The 27,868-nt window shown below is 40.1% G+C and overlaps 1 protein-coding gene across 17 annotated transcripts in view; it reads left to right on the top strand.

Annotated features, from left to right (window-relative positions):
- Window positions 1-27,868, top strand: part of fam120b (family with sequence similarity 120 member B) — a 145,805-nt gene that overhangs the window by 44,298 nt on the left and 73,639 nt on the right. The window lies entirely within an intron of this gene.

The following is a 27,868-nucleotide window of genomic DNA, read 5'->3' as shown; positions in this document are numbered from 1 at the left end:
GTATGCAGGTTTTAACAGAGGGTCTGATATAATTTCAGTGTGTTTATTCTGTTACTTTGTTGTCATTTATGTGAAGCGAAGCAACACGTTTTTGCGCTAAGCTAAATTAGCCAGTTCATATGATTTGCTCATAACGGATATGATTTGCTCATAACGGAGCTAGTCTTCATTTGGCTTTTTCTTTGCGGTGTTCGGCAGCTATTTTTTTCTCCGGTCAGCGATAAGGGCATCGAAACTTGGAATCAAAATTTTAAAACAATTCGAACGGTTCCAGGAGAACCGGAGTGTTAGTCCTGGATCCCATCGATGCTCGATGCCCAACCCTAACTATAAGGTAGGGTTTCTCGATTGGATATCTTTGCATTCGCGTTCGAGTCCAAGCAACTGATTTTGAGGATCTGCCGATACCGTGTACCTGTCCAATACTTGTCATTTATTAAGGAAAAAAAAAATTGCACATGAAGATGTAAAATAGTTCGACTTCAAATGTAATCATTCTTGCATGTTAATGTTAGCTTCCTGAGACAGCTAGCATAATGTTCTCCTACCGATTAAGTTAACTTCCGCTTCTGCGTTTTCCATCTGTGTTGTAATGTTGTGGAGGACAAAACATATTTTTTTGTGTTTTTAGACCAGTGGTCCTCAATTAGTGGACCGTGGTCCACGACGGAACCACGGCACACCTCTCTGCGGACCAAAAGTAAATGGCACCCCCCCCTCCCCCAAAGTGTTTTTTTAACACATGTTATTTGTGTGAATCGCCGATCTATCGCTATGCACTACTATTCTATCGCTAAATTCTTTTTCATTTTTAGTCAAATATCTTCCATGTTCCCACTACTGTTGTATTCTCTATGACAACGATGCGCTGATTGGCTGAGAGAGCGTGCATGGATGCGCTGATTGGTTGAGAGAGTCTGCATGCTGCTAGCTAAAGTGGAGGTACCGCAACAGTGTGAAACACGAGTCGCACCCGGCACTCTGCAATCTGTTTGTTTACATGCCACCAGTGGAATACCGAATCTAACAAAATGTCATGCTTAAAGTTGACCAGGAGAAGAAAAGTGGACAACTAAAATTGCCGTTTCAATGAGGAATGGACTGAAAAATATGCGTACATTTTACCAGCTGCAAGTAACAAACCTATGTGCTTAATATGCATAAAGTCAACTGCGCTGTTAAAAGTGAAAATGTGAAATGCCATTATGTTAAAAAGCACAGATCTTTTTAAGTTTCCTCCTAAATCAGAATAGAGAACGCAAGAAATTAATAGGTTGAAGCAGTCATATCAAGAGTCAAGCAAGGTTATTGTTAAATCTATGACACAACAACAAATTGCAACGGAGTGCTCAATCAGAGTGTCGTGGGCGTTGGCCAAACATAAGAAGCCGTTCTCTGATGGAGAAATAATAAAAGAGTGCACGGCTGAAGTGATGGCAGCAATGTTGGAAGGAAAAGAAAAGGAGAAAACGACAACAAAAAAACACAGGATGCACTGAAGTACTAGCGGATGATGTGAGTAAACAGCTTTGTGACCCTCAAATCCCATTTCTCTCATTGAGCAGTGTTTTACAGTTAAAGTTACTGTCAATATTTATTTTGTTTGCACCTTATTAACAGAGCTTGTCATTTATGTTCTGTACATGTGAACATGTACTGTACTGCTTGCATGTTTTCTTTTTTGTCCTGCTGTGTTTTAAAGTTACAGAATGTACTGTCATTAGTTATTTTTTGCACGTTAATAACAGATCTTGTCAATTATTTAGTGTACCTGTGTAAACATTGTACTTGCATGTTTTTTTTTTTGTATTTTTATTTTAAGTCAAGAAAATGTTTTGTAAATTTATTTTTAATAATCAGAATGTGCATTGTATTTTTGTTTGGTCAAAAAAAAAAAAACTTTACCACCTTCAACCTGCCTTGTACTTGACCGACATTAATAAATGGACCCATGCTTGTATGAAAAAACAATTGTGGACCTTCTTCACGATTTGTGTTTGAGGACCCCTGCTTTTGACGACATCCTTGTACATCTTGATTATATTGTCCCTATCCATGCCTTAAAATCTTAAAAAAACATATACATGTCATCAGTATGTCAACCAATTGAACGGACAACTGGAGTCCAGGCAGGGCGGTTTGCATACGCACATCGACGCAAATCGACTGCCTCGTCGGACTCTGATACACACGCAGAGAAAACTCGGTGGAATAAATAAATAATAAATATCGGTGGAAATGGATCTCGCTACACAAGCACTTTATTCGGCTTATTGTTAACACTTGTGTTTGTAAATTTGACATTAGTCAAAATTGTTTTCCTCTTGGAGATGCGTGTGTGGCAGCCTGGCAGGCTGACCATTCCTGCCCACTTTCACCCCTTGTGTTAGCACAAATGTTCTAGCACAATGTTAGCTTTTGGGGTGCGGAACGGCCTAAAAGAGTCCCAGTAGCAACATGTGTTCAAATGTCTATATATTTGTATCATAAAAAAAATAAGTGAACGCAGCTGTCTTCTACTGCCCTTGTCTTGTGTGGGTATATGAAGATCTCACAGCTGTATGCAGCTGTCCTCTGGCAGTATCGGCTCTCGGACTTGGAAAATAAAGCAATCAGGCAATGGTTTCGAAAGTGAAAGTGCTGGATTCTCGGAAGCCTCAAGGGGGAAAAAATAGCACTGAGAAGGTGTACACACTGTTGTCCTAAATAACTTTTCTCTGTTGTTTTCCCATTAAAGATAACAGATAACTGGACTGAAATGAATGAGAGGGGTCAACCATGTCAATTTCAGTTCAATGACAAATTTAAAACTCTTTACTAGACTGAGTTTAGTGAGGTAGCATAATTACTACAGAGCATTTGTGATGTTGTCCATACATTTGAGATTATAACTGTTGAACATTCATGATTTTCAGATCTGCCAGTTGAATATTCACAGGATAATATCACAGGCATTTTGGGCCTTTGAACAGTTAGATAGCAACAAAGGGAAAATGCTCACTACGTATGTTTCTTACCATACATACTGTACACTTACAGAAATAGACACTGCACTGATGGATTCCAACATATAATTGTTATTCCTATACTGTATATACTGTTGTCACACTATAACATCGATATCACGTGTAAATTGCGTAAATGCAAATAGTTGTATAGTTTGTATCAGATAAAGATTTTATTTATGTCATGAAAATGTTTGTTTTTATGTATTGTTGAAAAATCAAAATGTTCCAAGTCACACAGCTGCATGTGCACTTATTGCTTTCCCTCCCTGTCTTCTCAAAAAACTTATTTAATGTGTAATTGTTTGTTGTCATTTTGTATTTGATTTTTTGCGAGAGGCAATTAAAAAAACTCTTCATCTGTGATAAATTACAGATATGTAAGAGGAGGATAGGTGGTTTTTATTAGGCATGACTTCTGTTTAAAGATCGTCTCTCAAGCTCTGTGTAGCTAGCCAAACTCATGCCTTAACAATCTGTCTTTTCTGTCCCAACTATAGTGGGGCAAATAAGTATTTAGTCAACCACTAATTGTGCAAGTTCTCCCACTTGAAAATATTAGAGAGGCCTGTAATTGTCAACATGGGTAAACCTCAACCATGAGAGACAGAATGTGGGGGAAAAAAAAAAAACAGAAAATCACATTTTTTGATTTTGAGATCTGCATTCCTCCATGCAGATCTCCTCTAGAGCAGTGAAGTTTTGTGACTGTCGTTGGGCAACACGGACTTTCAACTCCCTCCACAGATTTTCTATGGGGTTGAGATCTGGAGACTGGCTAGGCCACTCCAGGACCCTGAAATGCTTCTTACGAAGCCACTCCTTTGTTGCCCTGGCTATGTGTTCGGGATCATTGTCATGCTGAAAGACCCGGCCACGTCTCGTCTTTAATGCCCTTGCTGATGGAAGGAGATTTTCACTCAAAATCTCTCGATACATGGCCCCATTCATTCTTTCCTTTACACAGATCAGTCGCCTGGTCCCTTTGCAGAAAAACAACCCCAAAGCATGTTTCCACCACCATGCTTCACAGTGGGTATGGTGTTTTTCGGATGCAATTCAGTATTCTTTCTCCTCCAAACACGAGAACCTGTGTTTCTACCAAAAAGTTCTATTTTGGTTTCATCTGACCATAACACATTCTCCCAGTCCTCTTCTGGATCATCCAAATGCTCTGTAGCGAACCGCAGACGGGTCAGGACGTGTACTGGCTTCAGTAGGGGGACACGTCTGGCAGTGCAGGATTTGAGTCCCTAGCGGCGCATTGTGTTACTGATAGTAGCCTTTGTTACTGTGGTCCCAGCTTTATGTAGGTCATTCACTAGGTCCCCCTGTGTGGTTCTGGGATTTTTGCTCACCGTTCTTGCTATCATTTTGACGCCACTGGGTGAGATCTTGCATGGAGCCCCAGATCGAGGGAGATTATCAGTGGTCTTGTATGTCTTCCACTTTCTAATAATTGCTCCCACAGTTGATTTCTTTACACCAAGCATTTTATTGCAGATTCAGTCTTCCCAGCCTGGTGCAGGTCTACAATTTTGTGTCTGGTGTCCTTCGACAGATCTTTGGTCTTGGCCATAGTGGATTTTGGAGTGTGACTGACTGAGAGGTTTTGGACAGGTGTCTTTTATACCGATAATGAGTTAAAACAGGTGCCATTAATGCAAGTAACGAGTGGACCCTCGTTAGATCTCGTTAGAAGAAGTTAGACCTCTTTGACAGCCAGAAATCTTGTTTGTAGGTGACCAAATACTCATTTTCCACTCTAATTTGGAAATCTTTAAAAATCAATTTATTTATTTTCTGTTTTTTTTCCCTACATCCTGTCCCTCATGGTTGAGGTTTACCCATGTTGACAATTACAGGCATCTCTAATCTTTTCAAGTTGGAGAACGCACAATTGGTGGTTGACTAAATACTTATTTGCCCCACTGTATATACATTTTTATTCTCAAAACACTACTATTTCTTTTTGAGGATAAGATAGACATCTGAGTCTCTGCCATCAATGTTAGTATGTTACTTGTGATCCATCCCTGCTGGGTGGTTTCAAAAATAGTGTATAAGAGTTTTAAAAGAAATACAAAAGCGGAAGTTTTTAAAATGTTAGTCACTCTAGACATTTAAGTAATGAAACAGCTGTGGCAGACCATCATACAAGTTTGCCTAATGACTACGTTAAATCTCTCCAGAAAAGTGTACAATGATCATACGCAACCAGCTGAGTCATGAAATTTATGGACATGAATGGCAGAGTAAGAACATGCCGTGCAAAAATCTCTAAGGCTAGGTTCAGACCGCAGGTCCTAATGCACAAATACGTTCTGTTTTTCGTGTTTTTCCGACTCGAGTGATGCATTAACTTGATGGTCTGAACGGGAAAAGTCGTATAGAAGTGGACCATTGCAAATCCAATCTGGGTCACTTTCGTATATGGTTTAAATCCGATCCGGCCGACATTTTTCCAGAATGTGGCGGCGGTCTGAACAGTCAAGCCCCCCTAAATCAGAATTCAGGCAGATGTTACATCAGCAAAGAGAGAGAGCGGCAGGAAGGACGTCAGCGATGTAGCTGTGCATTAGCGTTAGTGCTTGAACTCTGCTTGATCACAGTAAAAAAATAAAATGAAGAAAATGATAAGCCTGATAATGCTCGGTTTTCTTTCTGTGCGCCAAATAAGCAATATTTCAGTATTTCTTACATGGACAAGTCGGGGCAAACTGATGCACACATATGAGGCTTCCATGTGTGCGTCATACACGCACAATGCATGTATGCGGTCTGTCAATCCATAATAACTTTGAATAGAACAATTAACGGGGATTATAAATGTCTCTTATTTGTTTCCTCTTTTTGGAAATCAAAATATGGTCACCCTGGAATGACGTACAGCCAGCATGTGTAGTCATTTGTTTAGATGCTTCTGCGCATGTGGGCAAGTTTGCTCAGTTGAAAAAGTTGTTCGTTGGATTGCAGCATATGTTTCTCCAAAACCTAAGTATACCTTTATGCATTGACAGTGGCTTTTTTTACACGTGCAAGCTGCCCATCTTCCATGCACTCATGCAACCCCATACCATCACCGATGCTGGCTTTTGAACTGAGTGCTGCTAACAAACCTATGTTGTTTTTACAGATGTATGTCCAGAGGACATGGCTTCCCTGTTTTCCATAAAGAACTTCAAATCATAATTTGTCTGATCACAGAACAGTTTTTTATATCGCCACACTCTATTTTAAATGAGCCACGGCCCAGAGAAAATGCCTGTGCTACTGGATCCTGCTTAGAAATGGCTTCTTCTTTGCACTGTAGAGTTTCATCCAGCAACAGCAGTTAACCTGGTGGTTGTGTTCGCCGACAATGGTTTCTGGAAGCCTTATTGAGCATTTTCTGCAATTTCCATTTCAGTGGCATTCCTTTTTGTGGTGCAGTCCCATTTAAAGGCCCGAAAGATCATGGGCCTCCATGTTTTTTATGGCGGTGCTGTTTACATGCAATGGCTTCTCCAGATTGTGTTAACCTTTTGATTATATTATGCACCGTTGATTATGAAATCTCTTAAATTTCTTGCAATTGTACGTTACGGAACATTGTCCAACTGTTCGACCATTTTATTAATAATGGATTTTATTTCAAATCGCCTTTCTGAACACCCAAGGTAACTGTACAAGAAGAAAAAAAGTCTGCAAACACACAGATCAAAAGCAAAATCGTATAACAGGAAATTAAGGAGCAGAACAGAGGTCATGCAGGGTATGATAATTCGAACAGGTGGGTTTTGAGTCTGGATTTGAAAAGGTGTGAGAAAAGTTAAGTTGCGTATTTCAGGAGAAAGAGTCTTCTAGTGCTGGGGGGGGGGGGGGGGGCAGAGTGGCTAAATGCTCAGGAGCCAAAGGTGGCAAGATTGGCACGTGAGACAGAAAGATGGAGGGTGGTAGAGGAGAGGAGTGGTCAGAAAGATGGAGGGTGGTAGAGGAGAGGAGTGGTCGAAGAGGAGCATGAATGAGAAAGAGGTCAGATATATAAGATTGGGCCAGGCTGTGAAGTGATTTAAAAATGAGGTGGAGGATGTTGTAGTTGATTCTTTGATTTTCACACACACTTGTTCACAAAAAGGTGAACTTCGCCTCATCTTTGCTCGTGAATGACTGAACAATTCAGGGAAGCACCTCTTATACCCAATCATGGCACCCACTTTTTACCAATTAGCCTGTTCACATTGGTGATGTTCCCCACAAGTGATTGACAAGCATTCTTTAAATTTCTCAATCTTTTTGTCACCTGCCCATACCTCTTTTGGAAGGTGTTGCAGCCATCAGATTCTAAGTTAATGATTATTGCTAAAACAATAAAGTTCAGGTTGAACAGTAAATATCTTGTCTTTGTAGCGTATTCAATTAAGGGGCTGTTTACATGAAGCCTGTCCAAGAATACAACAAATTTCATGTTTGCATTTACATGGTTCCGTTTCGGTTGATGGAGTATTCATGCAAGGCCATAGGGGGGCAGTGCAGTTTTAGAAGGAACGCGGCCAATGATGCACCTCCTTGACCACAACCTCCTCAGCATGGCAGACAACATACACGCCCAGTCGAAGCAATGGCATCCAAACGTTTTTTTTTTCTTTTGCTTTAAAAGGCACAAAAATATATTTGAATTAAAAATATTATGAAAACAGTCAATTAAAGTCGACGTCCCACCATGTTTGCTGTTTTGAATCTTTACTAGCAGCAACTGTGCATGTCCAAAGTGACGTGTGCAAGTGTTGACGTCATCGGAGCAAGAGCATTCCATTCATATGGTTGTGGAGCAATCCCTGCAATCGAATTGTTCCGCATTGGAGACCGGAATCAAAAGTTTGCGTCTTTGCCTTCCGATTTAGCCGTCACCATGTAAAGGCGAGGCCATTCTGCAACACAATTGTTGCGTCTTAGGGGCAGTTTACATGGCGACTCTGCGACACAAAGACGCAATGACTGAGTAACAGAATCGCCTCGCGTGCACATGGTGTCGGGGAAGACGGAAGGCAAAGAAGAAAAATTTTGAATCCTGCCTCCAGAGTGGAAGAATCCGATCGCGGGGGTTTAAGGGGGGGTGCTCCACATGAATATCAAAAGCTCCCGCTGCGCGAGACCACGCCGATAACGTCAGCACTCGTACACGTCACATTGGGCGTGCGCAGCGGTGCTACTAAACATTAAAAACAGCAAATGTCGCGGAATGTCGGCTTTAATTTATTGTTTTAATAATATTTTTAAATTAAATATATTGAATGTTTTCATTTTTGTGCCTTTTTGAACAAAAGAAAAATACCATTGCTTCGAGTGGGCGGGCATATTTTTTTCCGGGCTGAGGAGGTTGTTGGGGTCAAAGTGCATCATTCGCTGTCGCCTTGTAAATCTGCACTGCCCCCTAGGGCCTGGCATGAATTTCGACATCTTTTGAATGGAGACGGGCCCGTATAAATGCAAATTTGAAATTTTTCGTATTCTTGGAGAGTCACCATGTATAAACGGGCCCTTAGTGTCTCAGATTCACCATGTAAACGGCCCATTAATATAGGTCGAACATGAATGATTTGCAAATTATTGTATTCATTTTTTGATTTTATGTTTAACAACGTCCCAACTTCATTTGAATTGGGGTTGTATTTTTCATACAAATATTTACTGTTAGTGTGACTTTACTATTGCGTTAGCGTATCTTGTGTGGCATGCTATTTCAGCCTTTGCCATACATCCGCGTTTACTGACCTGTATATGATGCTTTCCAAAAATGTAAATGTTTGAAACAAGTGTTGCTTAATCATATGCCTTGGTCTGCTCTTTCCATTGACAGCACTTCACATCCCATTCAACATCTGGCAGTTTGCGCTGATGAAGACTATAGTGTGTACCTGTCGAAACATGTTAGTGCATCCGAGTGTATGTGAGTGAAGACAGCATATGGACAGTGCCCTCCCTTCCTGTTGGAAGGGGAACAACATGGCTGTCTGTGAACTGCCGCTTGACCCGTGACCTCATAGGATCACACATACACAAAGACAGAGAGACACACATATAAAGCCAGATACCTACTCATGTACCCTCACACAGCCAGCCAGCTGTCCCCTCTCAGCCACTGTCCGAGCGAGAGTGACACCCAGTAAAGCAGACGCGATTGTTTTCTCAGGCTGTGTGAATGAGTCTGGAATTCCCTCGGATTCTTTTTAACCCACGTGTCGCCCAGCAGGGAAAGCAACACACACACAGCACACTTCTCTTCCTGTTTCGATCATCTTTTCCAACTGCTGCTCCCTCACGAGGGGAGAACGTCTCGCTTAAAGCAGCTGTGAGGGGCTCACACCAGCTCAGTTTAAGACAACATAACATTTCTTAATCTTTGATGATTCAAATGTATTATATCATATAGCAATAGAGGTGTAAACCATCAATTTCATGAAGATTCAGTATTTGCTGATATTACAAAGTCTGCCATAATTCTATTCAAGGGTCTTTGATTAATCATTACGATATTATGTACACATTTCCCACAATCAGTTACATTTCACATAAAGCAATACAAATACAGAGCAATTTTGATGTTTTTGACAATTTTTTTGCTGGATCCATTTTCATTAACAAAACGGCATACCTAAACATGACGATGTTGATCGATCTTTTGCATGTAGATCAATATTGGTTTGATTGAGCTTAACCATTAGGTATATTGATCCAGATGGATGTATTGTTGCACACCATATAGCAGAGTCTATAAATTGTTAGTCTAATAGCAGAACACAACTTATTCAGATAGATGAAAGATACATTATTTACTGAAAATATTTGTTTACTGTTTCATTTTTTAAACGATAACTTTAAAAATTGAACAATTTCACATTGTGTACTTCATGATCTTTCCGGTGATTTTCAATTACTGTTGTGGAACATATGGAATTTTGGTTAATTGTGTGTTTATACGCACTGTATTCTGGTTATGTTGTTTTTTTGGAACAAGGAAACCAACTAACAAAACGAGTCAATGTACTGTAAGTATTGACACATCTTTTTTTTTTGCAGTTCGGTTTAGAATGTTTTTTTATTCTTCGTTTTGTTCGTCAGGAACAGAAATTTTGTCCCAAAAACAATTTGACCGGTAACATAAGTAGATGGTTAAGGCAATTTTATCTTATTAGCTGCATTTCCATTACCCATAGTAACCATAAATTTGCAATGAAAAACTGGTAATGGAAAATCCTGAATTAAAAAAAAAAAAAAAAAAAAACTTAAATATTGCAAAAAAAGTTATTTTGTTTCCATGAGCAGGTTTTTCCAGATGTTTCGAAATTAAAATATGTTGCAAGAGCGCTATGGAAGAATTAGAGAAAAAAATAGTCACAACTGGAAAATACTTACCTAGTCACAAGATCACTTCTCCAACAAGCAACAGAGCACCCATCTTCCTTCAGTAATATCCCGTGGAATGAAACTTCACGAGAGTCGTGAGACTTTTTCGAAAAATAGCCTTCAGTGGAAACACTTCATTCCCAACCAAAACTTTGCAGACATTTTCATGAAAAAAGAAGAAAAAAACTTTAATGGAAACATATTTAGCTAGTGATGGTCTCAGTCACTGTAAGACTGACGTAGAAACAAGTTCAGAACATTCACAGAAATTTTACTGCATTATAATACTGGATTTCAAATAAAACCATTACATTCCCTGATTAAAGTGGAAAAGCACTATATAAGTATAACACCATTTACCATTAAGGATCAATTCTTTAAAAATCATAATCAATTGTTGAGAAAATTGTGTTTGTCCTGTAAGATGTGGACTCTCAATCGTGTCACTCTCGTTTAAAATGACAAAGATTCACCCTTCTTCAGGTTGAAGGGATCCTCCAAATACTTTGAGCCTATAACAGTGGTAATAGAGGAGTACAAAACTAAAGTGAGCTGTAAATCGATTGTGCGAAGAAAGAGATAAGGAGAGGCTAGGTTAAAAGAAGAATGGAGGTGAAGAGGACCAGCTGGCAGGTGTCACGAGTCACAAAGGCCCATCTGTCCATCGAGTGCCATCTCCATATACACACATTTGCACATAAACACATACACAAGCACACATTCACACGGACTTCCTTTTCCCTGGTAGTAAAATTGAAGTCTGAGTTCCAGTCTGGAACAAATCTGCACCTGAGTGTGTGTATGCGTGCGTGTTGGTGGTATGTAACTTGTTGTGAATTCCTAAAACCTCAACGACTATCCAATACCGACAGACACACTGTGTTGACCCCTGACATTTCACCTTAAGCCCACTCCCTGGGGAGCTTGTATGAGTGCGAGTGCTGCCTGGATGTCAAACATCCATGCAACTAGCGTGGACAGTGAAGTGAATTGGAGCGACGGGGGGGGGACTGTTAGAAGCCCTTTCAAAAGTTTTAATGGGGTTAAATGCTGTTCAGATGACAATGAAGTATATTGTGAGCTACTGCATAAGGGAAACATTTTAGAACATTGTTTTCAAAAAGTAAAATGTGAGAAATTCGAAGTATCTTAGTTCATTTTCCATTGTCATCATATGAGTTACTCCGTAAAGAGATGTAAAAAGATGTTATAGTATCAACATCTTACATTATTCTCAATGGAGTAAAAGTAGCCTGTTATGCTTACTAACAAACATACTCACAGATAGGGTTGCCAACTGTCCCTTGAAAAATGGAATTCTCCGGTATTGGGACGCAAAAGTACAGTACGTGTCCCTTATTGTGCTTTCAAGGGACGCGCTTTGTGCCCTATTATCTTCAAACTTGAAAATAGTGTCTCATTTGTCGAAGAAACGAATACTGGGATGGTGCTTTACAAGGATATGCAGGGAAACGCATTCTACCGCCTATCCTGCTTTTTGACCAATGAGCTGACGGAATGATGACAATACGAAATCCCACTCATCTCATTGGTCGAGGTACTGTCACTAAGAGAAGAGTGTGGAAGATAAGTTTGAGTAAAGCTAAAGTAAAAAGCATGTTCAAAATGATCATTTTGTTTTCCTGTTATTCTGTAATCACTCCATTTTCACCAATTGTATTACCTTTTTAAAGAGAATGATAATACTAAGGGGCTGTGAGATATCAATAGAACCGTTATGTGGCAAGATAACAAATATTCATAAAGTTAACAAAAAAAAAAAAAATCACATTCATGAGCAATTATCAAAAATAGATAGAAAATTACGAACATTTCCGAAAGTATTCCGGAAACAGCCGAATGGGGCTTTGACGTCACAGCCAGGAAACAAAAGGTCGAGGCAGGTGCCATCGTTGTTTATCGTCAAGAGAGTTGCGTTCGTGTTTTATCAAAAAATCGCTAAAATGGTTCAAACCTGTCATGCTATGTGGTGTACAAATAGCCATTTGTCACAATGTAGTACCCATGAGTTCCCGAACGTGAGAAGAAGAGCTGGACTACGCAGACAATAAGTAAAGTTCGTCCGTGCAAAGAAGGCTAATTTTGCAGACCCAGCCTCCGGCACGGTTTTGTGTGGTGCGCATTTTACACCTGATAGCTATTCGAACTATGGACAAATGAAATCAGGTTTTGCTAAGAAATTGCTGCTGAAAGCAGATGCGGTGCCCACGCGCAGCCACCTAATTGTCCCGGGATATCAAGAAAGAGGACGATGACTAGCACTGATGAGACCTACTGTATGATAAAACCTATGATAGCACAATACATGATAATTATTCTATACATTATTTTGCGTTCACGGTGTATCAGCTTCACAAAAAGAAATGCAAAACAAACCATTCGGTGTTTCCCACACGATCTGTTGCCGGTGTTTCATCAGTGTGATTGCTCCCTCAATGATCGTTTCATTAGGCTGCATTGGCTTTCGTTTGGGCTCAAATTGATAACCCGAAACACCAAAGAAAGGTTCATAACTCTCCTTGTCACCATTAGAAGAACGTTCGTTACGTCGGATTCATCGCTGCAACTAGAGACAAAATTGTCTGCCATCATCGCCGCAATTCAGTACTAAGCACTGTACTAAGTACTACGGGCGTTTCCTTGTTGTGACGTCACGCACACAATATGCTAGATTTCCGGGATCTCGGGCGCCGTTTTTTTGAGCTTGACAATCGATCCAAATTTCTATCATTTTCTTGGTGTGGCGATGTGTGTAATTACACGAAGTGGCATGATATGAATCCAAAAGGCATGCATTTATGGATAAATGATTTAATATTAGCATTTCCCCAGGTGTTTTCATAAACTTTAAGGGATGTCCCCTGATCCAATTTCATGATAAGAAATCGAGCCAATGGCGCCCTTTTTCAGAGAATCGGTATAGGGTGAAAAGGGTCTGTTTTAAGGGCTAAAAAGTAACAAAATGGAATTGCTTAAAGAAACAAAAATATATGGCGGAAAACACTCAGGTGACTTGAAGTTCCGCTCTGAAACCCCCAATTTGGCCAACTTTCAAATTTGTCCTATATGCATGTGTGCTACATCATTGGAAAGCTTAAAATCTCAATTTTCTGGGGGAAGAAAAATTTTGAACAGGTGGGCATTTAAAAAAAAAAAAAAAACCAATTTAAACAGCGAAACCCTATCTGGAGGTGAGAGCACGCGAGAGCAGAATTAAAGACACCACGACTTTAATGGTGATATTATCGCCTACTTACCTTGTTTTGATCCAAAAAACTATGTGTAGCAATATCACTGAGTGTCAAGACACAGCTGTGAATGGCCACAGCTGGATTTTTGGGGAATTTTATGGATGAAACATGCTAATATAACAAGGGGCTCGATGCAGAAATCGCATGCATCAAGGAGTGGTCGAGATGTTCTTTTTCATATACTTACCCTTTTAAACTTTTTTTTTCTTTTTTTCAAATCGATTATTCAGATCGATTCGGATCGATTATTTATCATCTAACAAATCGGAGAAAATGCGACAGTAACAAAAGAAAAAGTTAAGCTATAGTTATGAGGTAGATATCCGTGACCTTTTTACAGACACCATTATTTTTCCATTGTGATGTAATATGTTTAAAAGTTTAAAATATGCGAGTGAATAATTTTTTAAAGTCATTATTTTTAAAACTAAATATTAGACATCAATTAATGATTCAAAGCAAAGGCATGAGATGACCCCTTTGTCAGTCAGCTACAGGGGATCTTTGAGGGCTGCTTGTAAATGATATGCAGCACATTTATTAAATGCATTTCTCCTAACCAGACGATTTTTCTCCCCCTTTAACTGCCACCCCCTTCCTTCCACATCTAGTAGACAGAGGGCGGATGTAGGCAAACACTTCCTCTCGCCAAGAAGTTACTTCCTGTCTCTGGGAATCAATTTCCTGTTCGCCTGTGACTATAACAGCACGTAGAGCATTCCATGGGACGTTAGTGAGTGTGTGTGTGTGTGTGTTTTGTGACAAACACACTTTGACCATTACTCTATTATTAGCATTCGTGAACAAAAAACTAATCCATACATTAAAATGCTTTTTTTCAAGTCAAGGTACAGTAACTTAAGGTAGATGCAGTCAACCAAGTGGAATAAATTATGTATAACATTAGTGGTTAAATTCGAATGGCCTATGAGGAACTACAAAAACAACCAACATCTTGTATTGATGAATAGACTGAGGTAAAGAAAAAGGAAAAATAAAAGTATGCTTGTCAGGAAACAGGTTCAGTTTCCTTTTGTGGTAACACAACCAGACTACATGTCACATATACACATACACACACCCACAGTAGTCTTGCTCCTAATCAGTTACGTGTTATCAGGGTTATTTGTGCTTATTCAGAGGGTTGGATCCTAACCCACTGAAACATTACAACACACACAGGAGCCCCAATACATATACTGCTTGAACTTGAAACTTTTGATAATGTATTATGTGCAAGCATAAACGTTCCACAGCATCTGTCAGACAATGTCGGACAAGATGGAACATCATCGTCTATATCATTTCATTCAATTCTTAGACCTAATTATGTTTTTGGATGTGTAGGAACTAATATTCAGTTCATATAATTCATAGACTATGAAGTGACAAAGTGGTGAAGTGGTTATAATATATCTGAGGTAGGATGTTTGAATCTGGCCTCCCACCTTCGTGTATCAAGTTTGCATGTTTTGCCTTTTTGCGCTGGATACTCTGGCTTAAAAAGATATATACAGTGTATCACAAAAGTGAGTACACCCCTCGCATTTCTGCAGATATTTAAGTATATATTTTCATGGGACAACACTGACAAAATGAAACTTTGACACAATGAAAAGTATTCTGTGTGCAGCTTATATAATAGAGTTAATTTATTTTCCCCTCAAAATATAGCCATTAATATCTTAACCCCTTGCAACGAAAGTGAGTACACCCCTATGACAAAATGCACATCCCTAAATGTCCAAATTGAAGTACTGCTTGTCATTTTCCCTCCAAAATGTCACGTGATTCATTACAGGAGTGCGGTCAGCATTGCTGCAGAGATTGAAGAGGTGGGGAGGGTCAGCCTGTCAGTGCTCAGACCATACGCCGTACTCTATACATCAAATTGGTGTGCATGGCTGTCACCTCAGGGGAAAGTCTCTTCTGAAGACGGTACACAAAAACCCCGCCCGTCTCATCAGACCATAGGATATGGTTCCAGTAATCCATGTGCTTTGTCGACATGTCTTCGCAAACTGTTTGCGGGCTTTCTTGTGACAAGCAGTATTCAATTTGGACATTTAGGGATGTACAAAGTTTCTATGCGGTGTACTCACTTTTGTTGCCAGGTTATTAGATATTAATGGCTATATTTTGAGGGGAAAATAAATTAACTCTATTATATAAGCGGCACACGGACTACTTTTCATTGTGTCAAAGTTTCATTTTGTCAGTGTTGTTCCATTAAAATATATACTTAAATATTTGCAGAAATGCGAGGGGAGTACCCACTTTTGTGATACACTGTAGGTTAAGATTTGTTTTGGAATCAAGACTACAAATTGTCATTAAATCTGAGTGTCAATTGATGTTTGTTTATATGTGCTCTGTTATTGGCTGGTGACATGTGTAAGTCGCAGATAACGTTGTTGTGCATATAGAATGCATGCTTTGCAAAAAAAAAAAAGTATTTAATGGCAAATTTTCATAAAATACTGTAAATTACTGGCAGCTGTGGTTGCCAGAATTTTACTATTTTTAAAAAAAAAAAAAAAAAAAAAAAGGGAGACTGCTAAAAAAAATTTTTTATAGAAGAACGTAAAACACACATAAAAAGTACTTCGGCAACTGTTAATTTTTGGTAGATTTTTGTAGATTTGCACTGGTAGAAATAATTAAATATTTTTGGGTGTGTGTGTATATATGTAACCAGTGCTTGAAACAAAATTCTCCTTGCCTCCATTCAGGATCCCAACCCTCAGTGTTATTTTGGTAGTCAAACATGCTAACCACTGAGCTAGGCACTGCAGACTGGTTAGAGGAAGTGCTGTGCATGTAAGTCTGGGAAAAAATGACTCCCTGAGAACTTTGACTGCCGGCTGAATGTAACCTGTACTCGTTGGTCAACACGCCCAACTGCCATGGCGTTAGTGTGCGTTCAAACCCCAGTTGACAAGAGGATGAATAAGAAATTGAGTGAGTGATAACATCACCTTCAGACTGGTTACACATGCATACTTTTAACAGTCATTTGATATAAAACAACAGTTAAAGTATAGTTCTTTTTAGACCACCCGAAAGTAGGTTTCAGGTTTTCGCTTACTTTGTTCTTACTGTTCTTCTTGAGAAGGACACTAAAATTGCTTCTCTTCCATTATTCAAGGATGGGTCGAAATGAAATTTGTTAGGTACCTTCTAGGGATGTATATGCATTGATCCTCGCAGCCTGATTTTTATTTTTGTCTCACAGCTGATTAATTACTTTAATGAATTGCAGACTTTAAATTGGTAAGCCGGAAAAGGGTGGCATGCCCTCTCCGGGTCGGGGATGAGATCCTGCCCCAAGTGGAGGAGTTCAAGTATCTTGGGGTCTTGTTCACGAGTGAGGGTAGGAGGGAGTGGGAGATTGACAGGCGGATCGGTGCAGCGTCTGCAGTGATTCGGACTCTGCACCGGTCCGTTGTGGTGAAGAAGGAGCTGGGCCAAAAGGCGAAGCTCTCGATTTACCGGTCGATCTACGTTCCTACCCTCACCTATGGTCACGAGCTGTGGGTCGTGACCGAAAGAACAAGATCCCGGATACAAGCGGCCGAAATGAGTTTCCTTCGGAGGGTGTCCGGGCTCTCCCTTAGAGATAGGGTGAGAAGCTCGGTCATCCGGGAGGGGCTTGGTGTCGAGCCGCTACTCCTCCGCGTTGAGAGGAGCCAGTTGAGGTGGCTCAGGCATCTGGTTCGGATGCCTCCTGGACGCCTCCCTGGAGAGGTGTTCCGGGCATGTCCCACCGGCGGGAGGCCCCGGGGTCGACCCAGGAAACGCTGGAGAGACTATGTCACTCGGCTGGCCTGGGAACACCTTGGAATCCCGCCGGAGGAGCTGGCTGAAGTGACTGGGGAGAGGGAAGTCTGGGCTTCCCTGCTAAAGCTGCTGCCCCCGCGACCCGACCCCGGACTAAGAGGAAGATAATGGATGGATGGATGGAAATTGGTACTCCTCCATTATTCGTGGACATATCACACAATGAAATTTGGTAGGTGTAATCTATGTATGTTTACGCATTGATCCTCGGAGTCCTGTTTCTAATGTTTTTGTCTCTAATTACAATCATTCATTGCGGACATATTGTTGCCTGTAGGTTCAGCGTCATTACAGTAGTTTATTTTTAATTTCACAGAAATTCTTTTGCAGTTTTCCCATTTTTCAACAGTACATTTCTGGCAACCTTAGCTGCCAATAATATTTTTTTTAACTGGTATTTGTTTTTCTTGCAGTGTCCCCATATCAGTGTACCCCAACCTGCAAATCAAATATAGTTGAGAATGGTCAAGCAGAGCCCTGTAATCATCCAACAGGAGTGTCTGTACTAAGGCTGATGGCGTGTTTGTTCATTGTTGTTGCAGCCTCCTCTCTCCCATCTGCTGCTACCCATTAGCATGGAAACAGGACCCGAAGCATTTTCACACATACACACACTGGCCATTAATCAAGGAGTCAGACCTTAAGTCCATTCCCACACATACACACCACACAGATGAAGACAAAGAGTGTACACACGGACGCAAGCGTCTAATCACGGAAACATCCCAGTGCACACTTTACTCCATCACAACCACACCTCTTCTTTCAATGGAGCCGACCTGGCCAACCCAATTTACTTTCTTAGTCTGAGGGACAACTGTTCCCTTGCGGCACTGTGGCAAACACAAGGGGATTTGTTCGCATCAGCTGTTGTAGTGTTTTTTATTGTGAGACTGTGGTGTCTAGTTGGTTGCGACATCATGAATGGGCGCATTGATGAGTAGGGTACATTTTAGAGAAAATGAAAATGCAGATGGTGAACATAAAAAGACTGAATTTAGGAAGGACGATATCACAAATGGTAATAAAGTAGAAAGCAAAATTTATTGCATGGACTGACATTACAGGAAAACTTAATTGGGATTTCGAGAAGGTAAAATCAAAGAAAAGTTTTCCTTCATTTGTAGTTCTAAGAGCTCCTTGTCTCCTGGGAAGACTTTTTACAAGAAGTTCAGAGTGTATTTTTGTGTCCAAGAACGTTAGTGGGATCAGAAGTCGCACATGCAAGATCTGATACAGAGCCCAGCTCAAAATCTCTTTCAAAGTTCATCCCAAAGGTGTTAATCCTGCTCTCCTGCAACAGTCCAATCCAACCAGCCCACCCCTACACAAGCATAGTTTAGTCAGCTTTTTTGTGCAGTTGTCACAGAAAACGGCTTGCCTTTCACTGCTTCGATGAAATGAGAAGCAAAGAATAACTGACAACATCTTTATAAGATTTAATTTTTAATTAATGGTTTATTTGGAGACTAAGTCTAACCCTAGATGGTTTGGACAGACCCGTGCGGTCCATAGGGCGAGCTAAGCAAATGCTAGGGGAGTCGTAGCGTCCTAAAGGACGTCAAGAAAAAAATGTTCAAATAATATTTGATGATAGCAGTTAAAAAAAAAAAAAAAAGATAATAGAAGACAATAAAGCAAAAGAACAACAATACATATACATCTTTAAATAATAATGAAATATTTTTTCTAATGCGCCTACTGCCCGTTTCACTGTTTCCTGTGATGCGTAATTTCACAGCAGTCTCTAGTCTTGCTGATTTTCATGTGATGTGAAGTACGTTACCTTATGTTAAATTGTGCTATTCAAATAAATTTGCCTTGCCTAAAAGTGCCAAGGTTAATTAAATAAATACACCATTAAATATGCAATTAACAATTGCATAGTTCTGTGGTATGGGGGACTAAAAGTTCCATGGATTTAAATGCAAACATTTGTTATTAAATGTGTCATTACATGGTCATGTGTAGTTGCAGTGCTTCATGAATTTATTTTATTTTTCAACCTTGTCTGTCAAAGTCTGGCCACATCCGAACACCTTACACAGTAGGCTACTAAAGTTAAGTGCTGTTATTGCCTCTGTAAAGCCCTTTGAGACATCTTTTGTGATTGAGGGCTATACAAATAAAATTGAATTGAATTGAATTGCTATGTCATGCTGGTTTTACAATCAACAGCTATTTGACTAATATTGTGTAAAATCCCACTTTCTTCTTTTCATAGATGCTCTTCTGAAATATTTTCCTTCCACCTCTACATCCTGGGCCATCTTTTACTGCCACCTTATCCACAACAGCACCAAGTCCAAGCCGACCAAGTCCAGTACCTTCCCACACACAAACTGCCAGTGGAGAAAGAAGTGTGTTGCGAAGGGGGGGACACCAAAGAATATTCCCTAGGGTACCAAATTGATCGGGAACGGCCCTGGGTTTTTACTTAGATTTACTTATGCCTATATAGAGCCTACCCACGTACCATGTGCTCGCTGTATGGTTCCGCCCACTTGTCCGTCATTTTGACTCTGTATTAGCATTGTTTTCAATTGATGGCGAAATTTAAAATGCATTTCATGGAAGACCCGGTGCTTTCTGATGCCGCAAACTCACTGGATCTGTTGCATAAAAGGCGTTATGAGGAAAAGCTTCGTTCTGTACAGTCGCCAGATCCATATTTGATGCCCAAATCGATGTTTTTCGACCCACTGTCTTCGCCCTGTCTGCCTGACATCTGCTACGCAGATATTTACAATTATCTTGTCCACACTAAATCAGCCTATTCTCACGAAAATATGAAGAACTTCAAGAGCTTGGAGGCTTATAAATACTTCGTTGCTGGTTGGGTGAAACAGGTCCTCGTCCACGAAAATTCGGCAGGAATCTATCTTGTGCTTGGAAAGGTGAGTTACGAAATTTTCAATTCAAAATCTTTTGTTATTGCTAACATCCACTGTCAAGTCTAATGTATTTCATGTCGTTTGTCAATGGAGTTAAGGCTTTTAATGTTTATATGGTTTAGCGATAGCACTCTCACGACATACATACGTGTATGTTGTCGGCGATTAGCCTAGCAATGATCTTAATTGTGGTTATTTGTCAGCCCCGTAGACGAGGCCAGTTTCTTTCACTTGGTACCAGCTAAATTTTATTCAAAAAATAACGATGGTGGAAGAAAGGGAAGTCACAAACATCTTGAATTTGAAACTATGTCGTACTAAGTCGTATGTTGTCGGCGATTAGCCTCGCAATGATCTTAATTGTGGTTATTTGTCAGCCCCGTAGACGAGGCCAGTTTCTTTCACTTGGTACCAGCTAAATATTATTCAAAAAATAACGATGGTGGAAGAAAGGGAAGTCACAAACATCTTGAATTTGAAACTATGTCGTACTACGTCGTATGTTGTCGGCGATTAGCCTAGCAATGATCTTAATTGTGGTTGTCAGGCCAAAACCCTCTAAATATATATTAAATGCATCTTACCGGATATAAAATGACTACTACATAGTCTGTGGTGATTTTTTGGTGTCCAGTTTTCACGTCGAATTGCAGCCGTCCATTTCGCTCTCCTCTTTGGATCCCTCGGAATACGGTAAAACTTCAAGTCTCTCCTTCCATCTTCTCTGTTAGTGCAACCAACAGCCACACACGCCTTCACCATTTTGATTATTAATGTTAAGGAGCAGAAAAACACGCCGTAAATAGGAGAAATGTACGCAGCCGTAACAGGTTAACACTATGTTTTGACGGACAACTGGGCGGAACCATACAGCGAGCACGTGGTACGTGGGTAGGCTCTACTGTATACTCTACCTTAGGTCCCATGCACATCAAGCCACACAGCAAAACCTGACTAAATAGTTGGGCAGTGTGCAGGATTTTTTAATTTGTTTTCATCAGTGGGCAGTAGTTATGCAAAAAATATTTTCACCACCGATCACCAATTGCGTCACGAGTCATGCATGAGACGGAGTCAAAAATCAGGTGTTTAAAATAGTTTAATGCTAAAAGCACAGTGGAAGTGTTACATGGCCATGGAAGCAAGAGGAGACTGTTTGTGACTGCTGCACCTAAAGGGCAAGGTGAAGAAGAGCCCCAGGTGATAGCTGAAGAACTGTGACAAGACTCGTCAGAGGGAAGTACTGAGGCATTGGCCCAGATTGTGAAATAACAGCATCTGTGCCAAAATTCCCGAGCTAACTTGCCAGCTAACTCCTAAGCAAAAGAAGAATTGACTCCAATACACAAAGTACCATGTGGGTAAATGGATATTGTTCTTTGGAGTGACGGAAGAACTGTGGAACACTTCGTGCATATGTATCATCAACAGTGTTGGGAGTAACGCCGTTATAAATAACGCCGTTACGTAACGACGTTATTTTTTCAGTAACGGGGTAATTTAACTAATTACTTTTTCCGCCGTTACAACGCCGTTACCGTTACTGACGGTCAAAAGCGGTGCGTTACTTACTCTGAATAAATTGAAGAAACTACCGGCCGTGTCGAGTCGACTCTCTGCTCTGTTGATTTGTCATCCAAGACTTGGGGTGTGTTCAGGTTCGAGAATAGCGAACGTACTTCTGACTCCAAGGTGTTTGTCCCTGCTCATTCAATTAGACAATGCTTTCCAAAGTTTGGTAACGTTTCTGTGTTTGCTACACCTGATGCTAGCCTCGTTCCCATCTCCCACTGTCAGCCAGCAATAATTCTGCTTCCATCTTGAGGACGGCAGACGCTTTGAAGGTGACGTGAATTGTCGGGAAACGAGCCTGCCTGAATGAAGCCCCTCGAGAGATGCGATGGAAGTGATTGTGATTGGCTGAGGGTTAGAGTCATGTGTCGTGGTAAGCCAATCAGAGCCAGTGATTTCACAAGCAAACCGGAACAGCGCGTGCAGCAAACACACACACGCAAAACAGATGCACAGGGTCGGGATGGCTGAGCATTCAGAAGAAAAATTGTCCTTTAAGAGCTGGAGATATAGACACTATTTCAAGTTTGTCGAAAGTAAAGGAAAGAACCTGCATGTAATGTGTAATTTATGTCCCGGGGCAAAGCTTTTGTCGACATCTGTGGTAAGCAATTCAAATCTGCTGAAGCACCTAACAAGTTAACTGCCTGTCTGTTCTTCTCTATTCCACTGACTCGAATACTGCTCAGAAAATTTCAAATTCTTTGACATACAAAAAGTTCTTTTTAAAGCAACGGAAATAGTTACTTTCCCTGGTAACTAGTTACTTCTACTATAGAGTAATTCAGTTACTAACTCAGTTACTTTTTGGAAAAAGTAGTGAGTAATGTAACTAATTACTTTTTTAAAGTAACGTGCCCAACACTGATCATCAATAAATACCGTCATGTGAATAAATTACGACACCCCATTAAATGCTCAGTTCTATATTAAGAAATGTTCACATATCAATGTCTGATCTTGTTTTACTTTACCTCTGGAGAAGAAAGTGATTTAATTGCAGGTAAACAACAAAGATTAACATTGTTTTACTCATTAAACCAAATATATCAACAAGAATGCATATTCTAACTGAGGGAAAAGTTAGGACACCCTACCACCTAATAGTTAGTGTTACCCCCTTTGGCTGAAATAGCTTCAGTAAGACACTTTTTGTAGCCGTCTATCAGTCTCTGACATTGGTCTGAAAAAAAATTTGCCCCACTCCTCAACGCAGAATACTTTCAACAGTGACTGACTGTTGAAGTGAGAGAAAACAGCCTGTCGAGATCAAAGGAGCTGTCTGAGGCCTTCAGAAAGAAGATTGTAAACGCTTATGAGGCCGGTAAAGGATTTCAAAACATCTCAAAAGAATATAAAATTCGTCATTTCACTGTCCGGAAAATAGCCTACAAGTGGAGGACATTCAAAACAACTGTCAACATGCCCAGGTCTGGCCGTTCAAGCAAGTTAGCCTCTAGGCCAGAGCGCAAGATCCTAAAAGAAGTCTCCAAAAACCCTAAAACGTCATCACAGGACCTACAGCAGGCTCTTGCTACTGTTGATGTGAAAGTGCATGCCTCTAAGAGACTACACAAATTTAACATTCATGGGAGGTGTGCAAGGAGGAAACCTTTGCTCTCCAAGAAGAAAAATGAAGACCAGACTGAAGTTTGCCAGAGTAAATGTAGACAAAGACCAGGACTTCTGGAATAATGTTCTTTGGACATATGAATCTAAAATTGAATTATTTGGACACCAAAACAGGGGACATGTTTGGCGTAAAGCCACTACAGCATTCCAGGAAAAGAACCTCAAACAAACTGTGAAGCATAGAAGTGGAAGTTTCATGGTTTGGGGATGCTTTGATACAGCAGAACCTGGCCAGCTCACCATCATAGAATCCACCATGAATTCTATCGTGTATCAGAGGGTACTTAAGGAACATGTGAGATAATCTGTGAACGGTCCTGCAACATGACAATGATCCAGAACATACCAGTAAATCCACCAAGGACTGGCTGAAAAGGAAGAAATGGAGAGTCCTGGAATGACCGAGTCAAAGCCCAGATCTTAATCCCATTGAGATGCTGTGGGGTGACTTGAAATGGGCTGTACAGTACATGCAAGAAACCCCTCAAACATTTCACTGTTAAAAGTATTCTGCGTTAAGAAGTGGGGCAAACTTTCTTCAGACCGATGTCAAAGACTGATGGCTACAAAAAGCATCTCACTGAAGTTATTTCAGCCAAAGGGCATAACACTAGCTATTAGGTGATACGCTGTCCTAACTTTTTCCTCAGTTAGAATATGCATTTTTGTTGATATATTTGGTTTAATGAGTAGAACGATGTTAATTTTTGTTGTTCACCTACAATTAAATCACTTTCTTTTCCAGTGATAAAGAAAAACAAGATCAGACATTGATATGTGAACATTTCTTTATAAAGAACTGAATATTTAATGAGGTGTCCTAATTTTTTCACATGACTTTATATAAAACGAGGCCTATTAAGAAAAGAATACCTCTCCTTCTGCGATGTTCCTACTGTGCTCTGGGGCTGTTATGCTTCTTCAGGTAGAGGGAATCCTCAGCGTGTGAATGGTACCTTGTTTTCAATTATTCACCTAAGGATATTGAGTTTAAGTGTCTTTCATTCAATGACAAAGCTAAAGGTTGGGAGTTGTTGGACTTTCCAACACGACAACAATCCCAAATCATGCCTATGCGTGATTGCAGATGGAGAGTTCAATCGCCTGACTTAAATCCTACAAAGAACTTCTGTTGGAACTTTTTGAAGGCATTTGCAGTACACAAACCCAGGAATGTCATTTACCTGGAGTCCTGAGTTAAGATATTTGGACAAAACTATTACAGTCTACCACGTACTGTATGTGACTAAGGGGATCGATTATTTTCTATCTGTCTGTCTGTCTACCTGTCAGTCTGCTGGCCAGCCTGCCTGTCCATTCAATCAAATAATTACACTCATCTAATTTTATTAGCAATATCCATCCATCCAATCAAATAATCACGCTATCTCGTTTTATTAAGCAACTCTATCTCTGCAGTCTTATAATAGCAATAATAAGCAATAAACAGCTGCCAGGGCAATCCACTTCTTTTAATTTTTCACAATGGTGCCATGTTGTTTGTGGTTTAATTCTAAAAAATATATATTCCCTGGGGTTGCAGTTTCGTTGCGGGAAGTTGGTACATCAGAGGCAATTTGCTTGACGTTTGTGTGCAAGTTGTGGATAGTGTTTTCTTTTTCCAATTGTCCAGTTGAGTCATTTTCAGCTACACTCTCATTGTGTGGTGAGCCTTAGATGAATGGGCTTTAATTATAATAACAGACTTACTCATGTTCTATGATAATGATAATGATTATGTTTATTTAACTTTGAATGACCGTTTATGTAGCCAAATTGGTAGGATTGAGGATTACACATGGGAGGAACTAAGTGATCTTTCCTAAACCATGATTGATTATTTGATTGCATCCAAATATTTTTTGCCCAAATCCGTTTTAATCAGACTAAGGAGTTGTCTGTGTATACTGGGCCAAAAGTTCTCACACCGTAAGTATATTCCGTCTCGGACCCCATGGTCATAAATCGCACTAGCACTTTTGTCACGGATCGGCCACTCCACTCAGTCATGACTCCGCCCACTCCACAAGGGTAGATTAGGACCTTGAGGGTCTCTTTTTAATATGTGACACTGACCTCCATTTAGACGTGGGGCTGTGGTCGGTGGTCAAAGTGCAGAGGTCAAAGTCACTGTGGTCTTGCAAAAAAACATGTTTTTGGCCATAACCGCCAAATTCATACACTGATTGTGACCGCATTTGGCATTATTTTCTAATAAGGTAAAATGATGAGGTGATTGCATTGTGTATCCTAGAGTTCAAGGGTCAATTCGACTGTGACATCACAATGTTCTGGACTTATGGGGCTCCTTTTCAACAATTAACCTGCATAAAGTGCTTTTACATTAATACAATGTGTTGCCCACATATATTATGGGTATAAAGTAATTTTTGTCATGTTTTTATTATCCCAGCTATCAGTTTAACAGCACCAGCTTCTTTAAACCCCTCAGATAACTGTCATCAAAATATGGATGGTGGTGATGAAATGATGGAATGATTTATTGATGGATGACATCTTCACAGGTCACAATAATAGTTGTGTTTTTTTTTGTTTTTTTTTTAAATATTACACTGATATTTGGAGGGAGAAGGACGACCACTGCAGTCTTTTGCGGACCACCGATAGTATGAATATCTTACAGAGAGAATTGTAAGTGTAAGTTTCCAGTAAATTGATAACTGCAGACAAGATGGCTGTTGGCTTTCCACAGCCAGGACATTTTCCTCATCAATAAAAAAGTGGACCACAATTAAGATACCAGCCAGGTACACAGGTCTCACCTGCTGTTCACTAAGAAATCAAAATACAAACCTTAAGAGATAGACATCTGTTGTCTCTCTCGCTCTCTCTCCCCTCCTGTGTGTCCTCAGTGGCAACATCTGCTTCCTCTACTGCTCTTTCCCATCATGCAGTGGGCGTGCCCTTTGTGTTGCCTTGTGCAGCCTCATTGTTCTAGCCAATCATTGTCCCCTGCCAAGCTGTTCCCACGATGCACCACTAATGGCCAGAAGGCGCTGATGGAAGCTGGTGTCTCTGAAGGAATGACTCTGTCTTTACAACCACTTTAATCCCCTAGGGAGAGATGACAATAAACAACACTTGAAAAAAGAAAACAAAACCTAAGAAATTAAATCACCTCGACACGGTACCGACTCGCCAGAAGGTTGAAATGCTGATTGGGTGATATGGGACAAAAAAACATTTAATAGAGTGATATTCTGAAGATATTAATCGAGTTTGAGTAAACAAAAAGCAAAAGAGGAGGGGCAATTCTAGAATCAGTAAGTCAACAAGAGAGATGGAGCTATGGGAAAAGATCAGAGTCCAGTCCCAGGGGAATGGCGACAGATGAAGTCGCTGAATAAGCTGTCTGTCATTGTGCAACTCGGGCTGCTGTGGTCACTTCGTTTGTTCACGAGCAACAATGGAGCATGGCTGAGAGAGAAATCTCTATTTTCCCACAAGATTTAGCACTAAAATCTGGAGTCATTGATGCTCTGCATGGGGATTTGACCTTATGACAAATTGTGATGCTAATAAAATGGTATATAGTAGAGCGAGGTGTCCGGTTAGTGTCATTCTGCATTTGGGTCATTTTTTTTCTGATCATCTAGATGGCAAAACGGTAAAACAAAAATAAACTTTAAATGAAGAAAATGTAGGATTACATAAATTGAATCACCATGGTAAATAATAAAATAATAATCAACAAAACCTACGTATCTGTGCCATCAACATATAGTGTCAGGCAGAATACTAAATACTCTTCTACGAGATGGCAGAACATACAATTAACTATTCCTATTTTGCACACGATGCATATTTTTGGGACTGTAAATTGTACCAGAGTATACTGTAAGTCAAACCAGTCAAAAAATGGCAATGAAGAGGAAAAATATTTATGAATTGCGCCTGAATATACCCTTAGTTGACTCAGGCGAAGTATGAAAAAAGTATTACTTATAGTTCTTATTGTTCATACAGTTGCTTAATTAACAGTTGTATCATTCACAAAAGATGTGAAATGAGTCAGTAAATCTGTGTGCTGTTGTAGTCATCAACCTATTTAAAACTGAGAACCAAATAAGTATTCTTTGGTATGGATTCATGCAAAGAGATACAAATTTACTGTATCGTAAATGAGCTTGCTTCATAGCTCGTGTGTAAGTCAGTTAAAGGTTATTCATAATATGCCTGTACTGATGCTTTTTTAAAAATTAGATTAAACTAACCAGAATTATTTCACGTAAAATCATTATGATCA

Source organism: Corythoichthys intestinalis, chromosome 1 (assembly GCF_030265065.1).
Source record: "Corythoichthys intestinalis isolate RoL2023-P3 chromosome 1, ASM3026506v1, whole genome shotgun sequence".
Classification (NCBI taxonomy): Eukaryota; Metazoa; Chordata; class Actinopteri; order Syngnathiformes; family Syngnathidae; genus Corythoichthys; species Corythoichthys intestinalis.
Note: the sequence above shows the minus strand (reverse complement) of the source record. Positions and strands in the feature narration are given on the sequence as shown.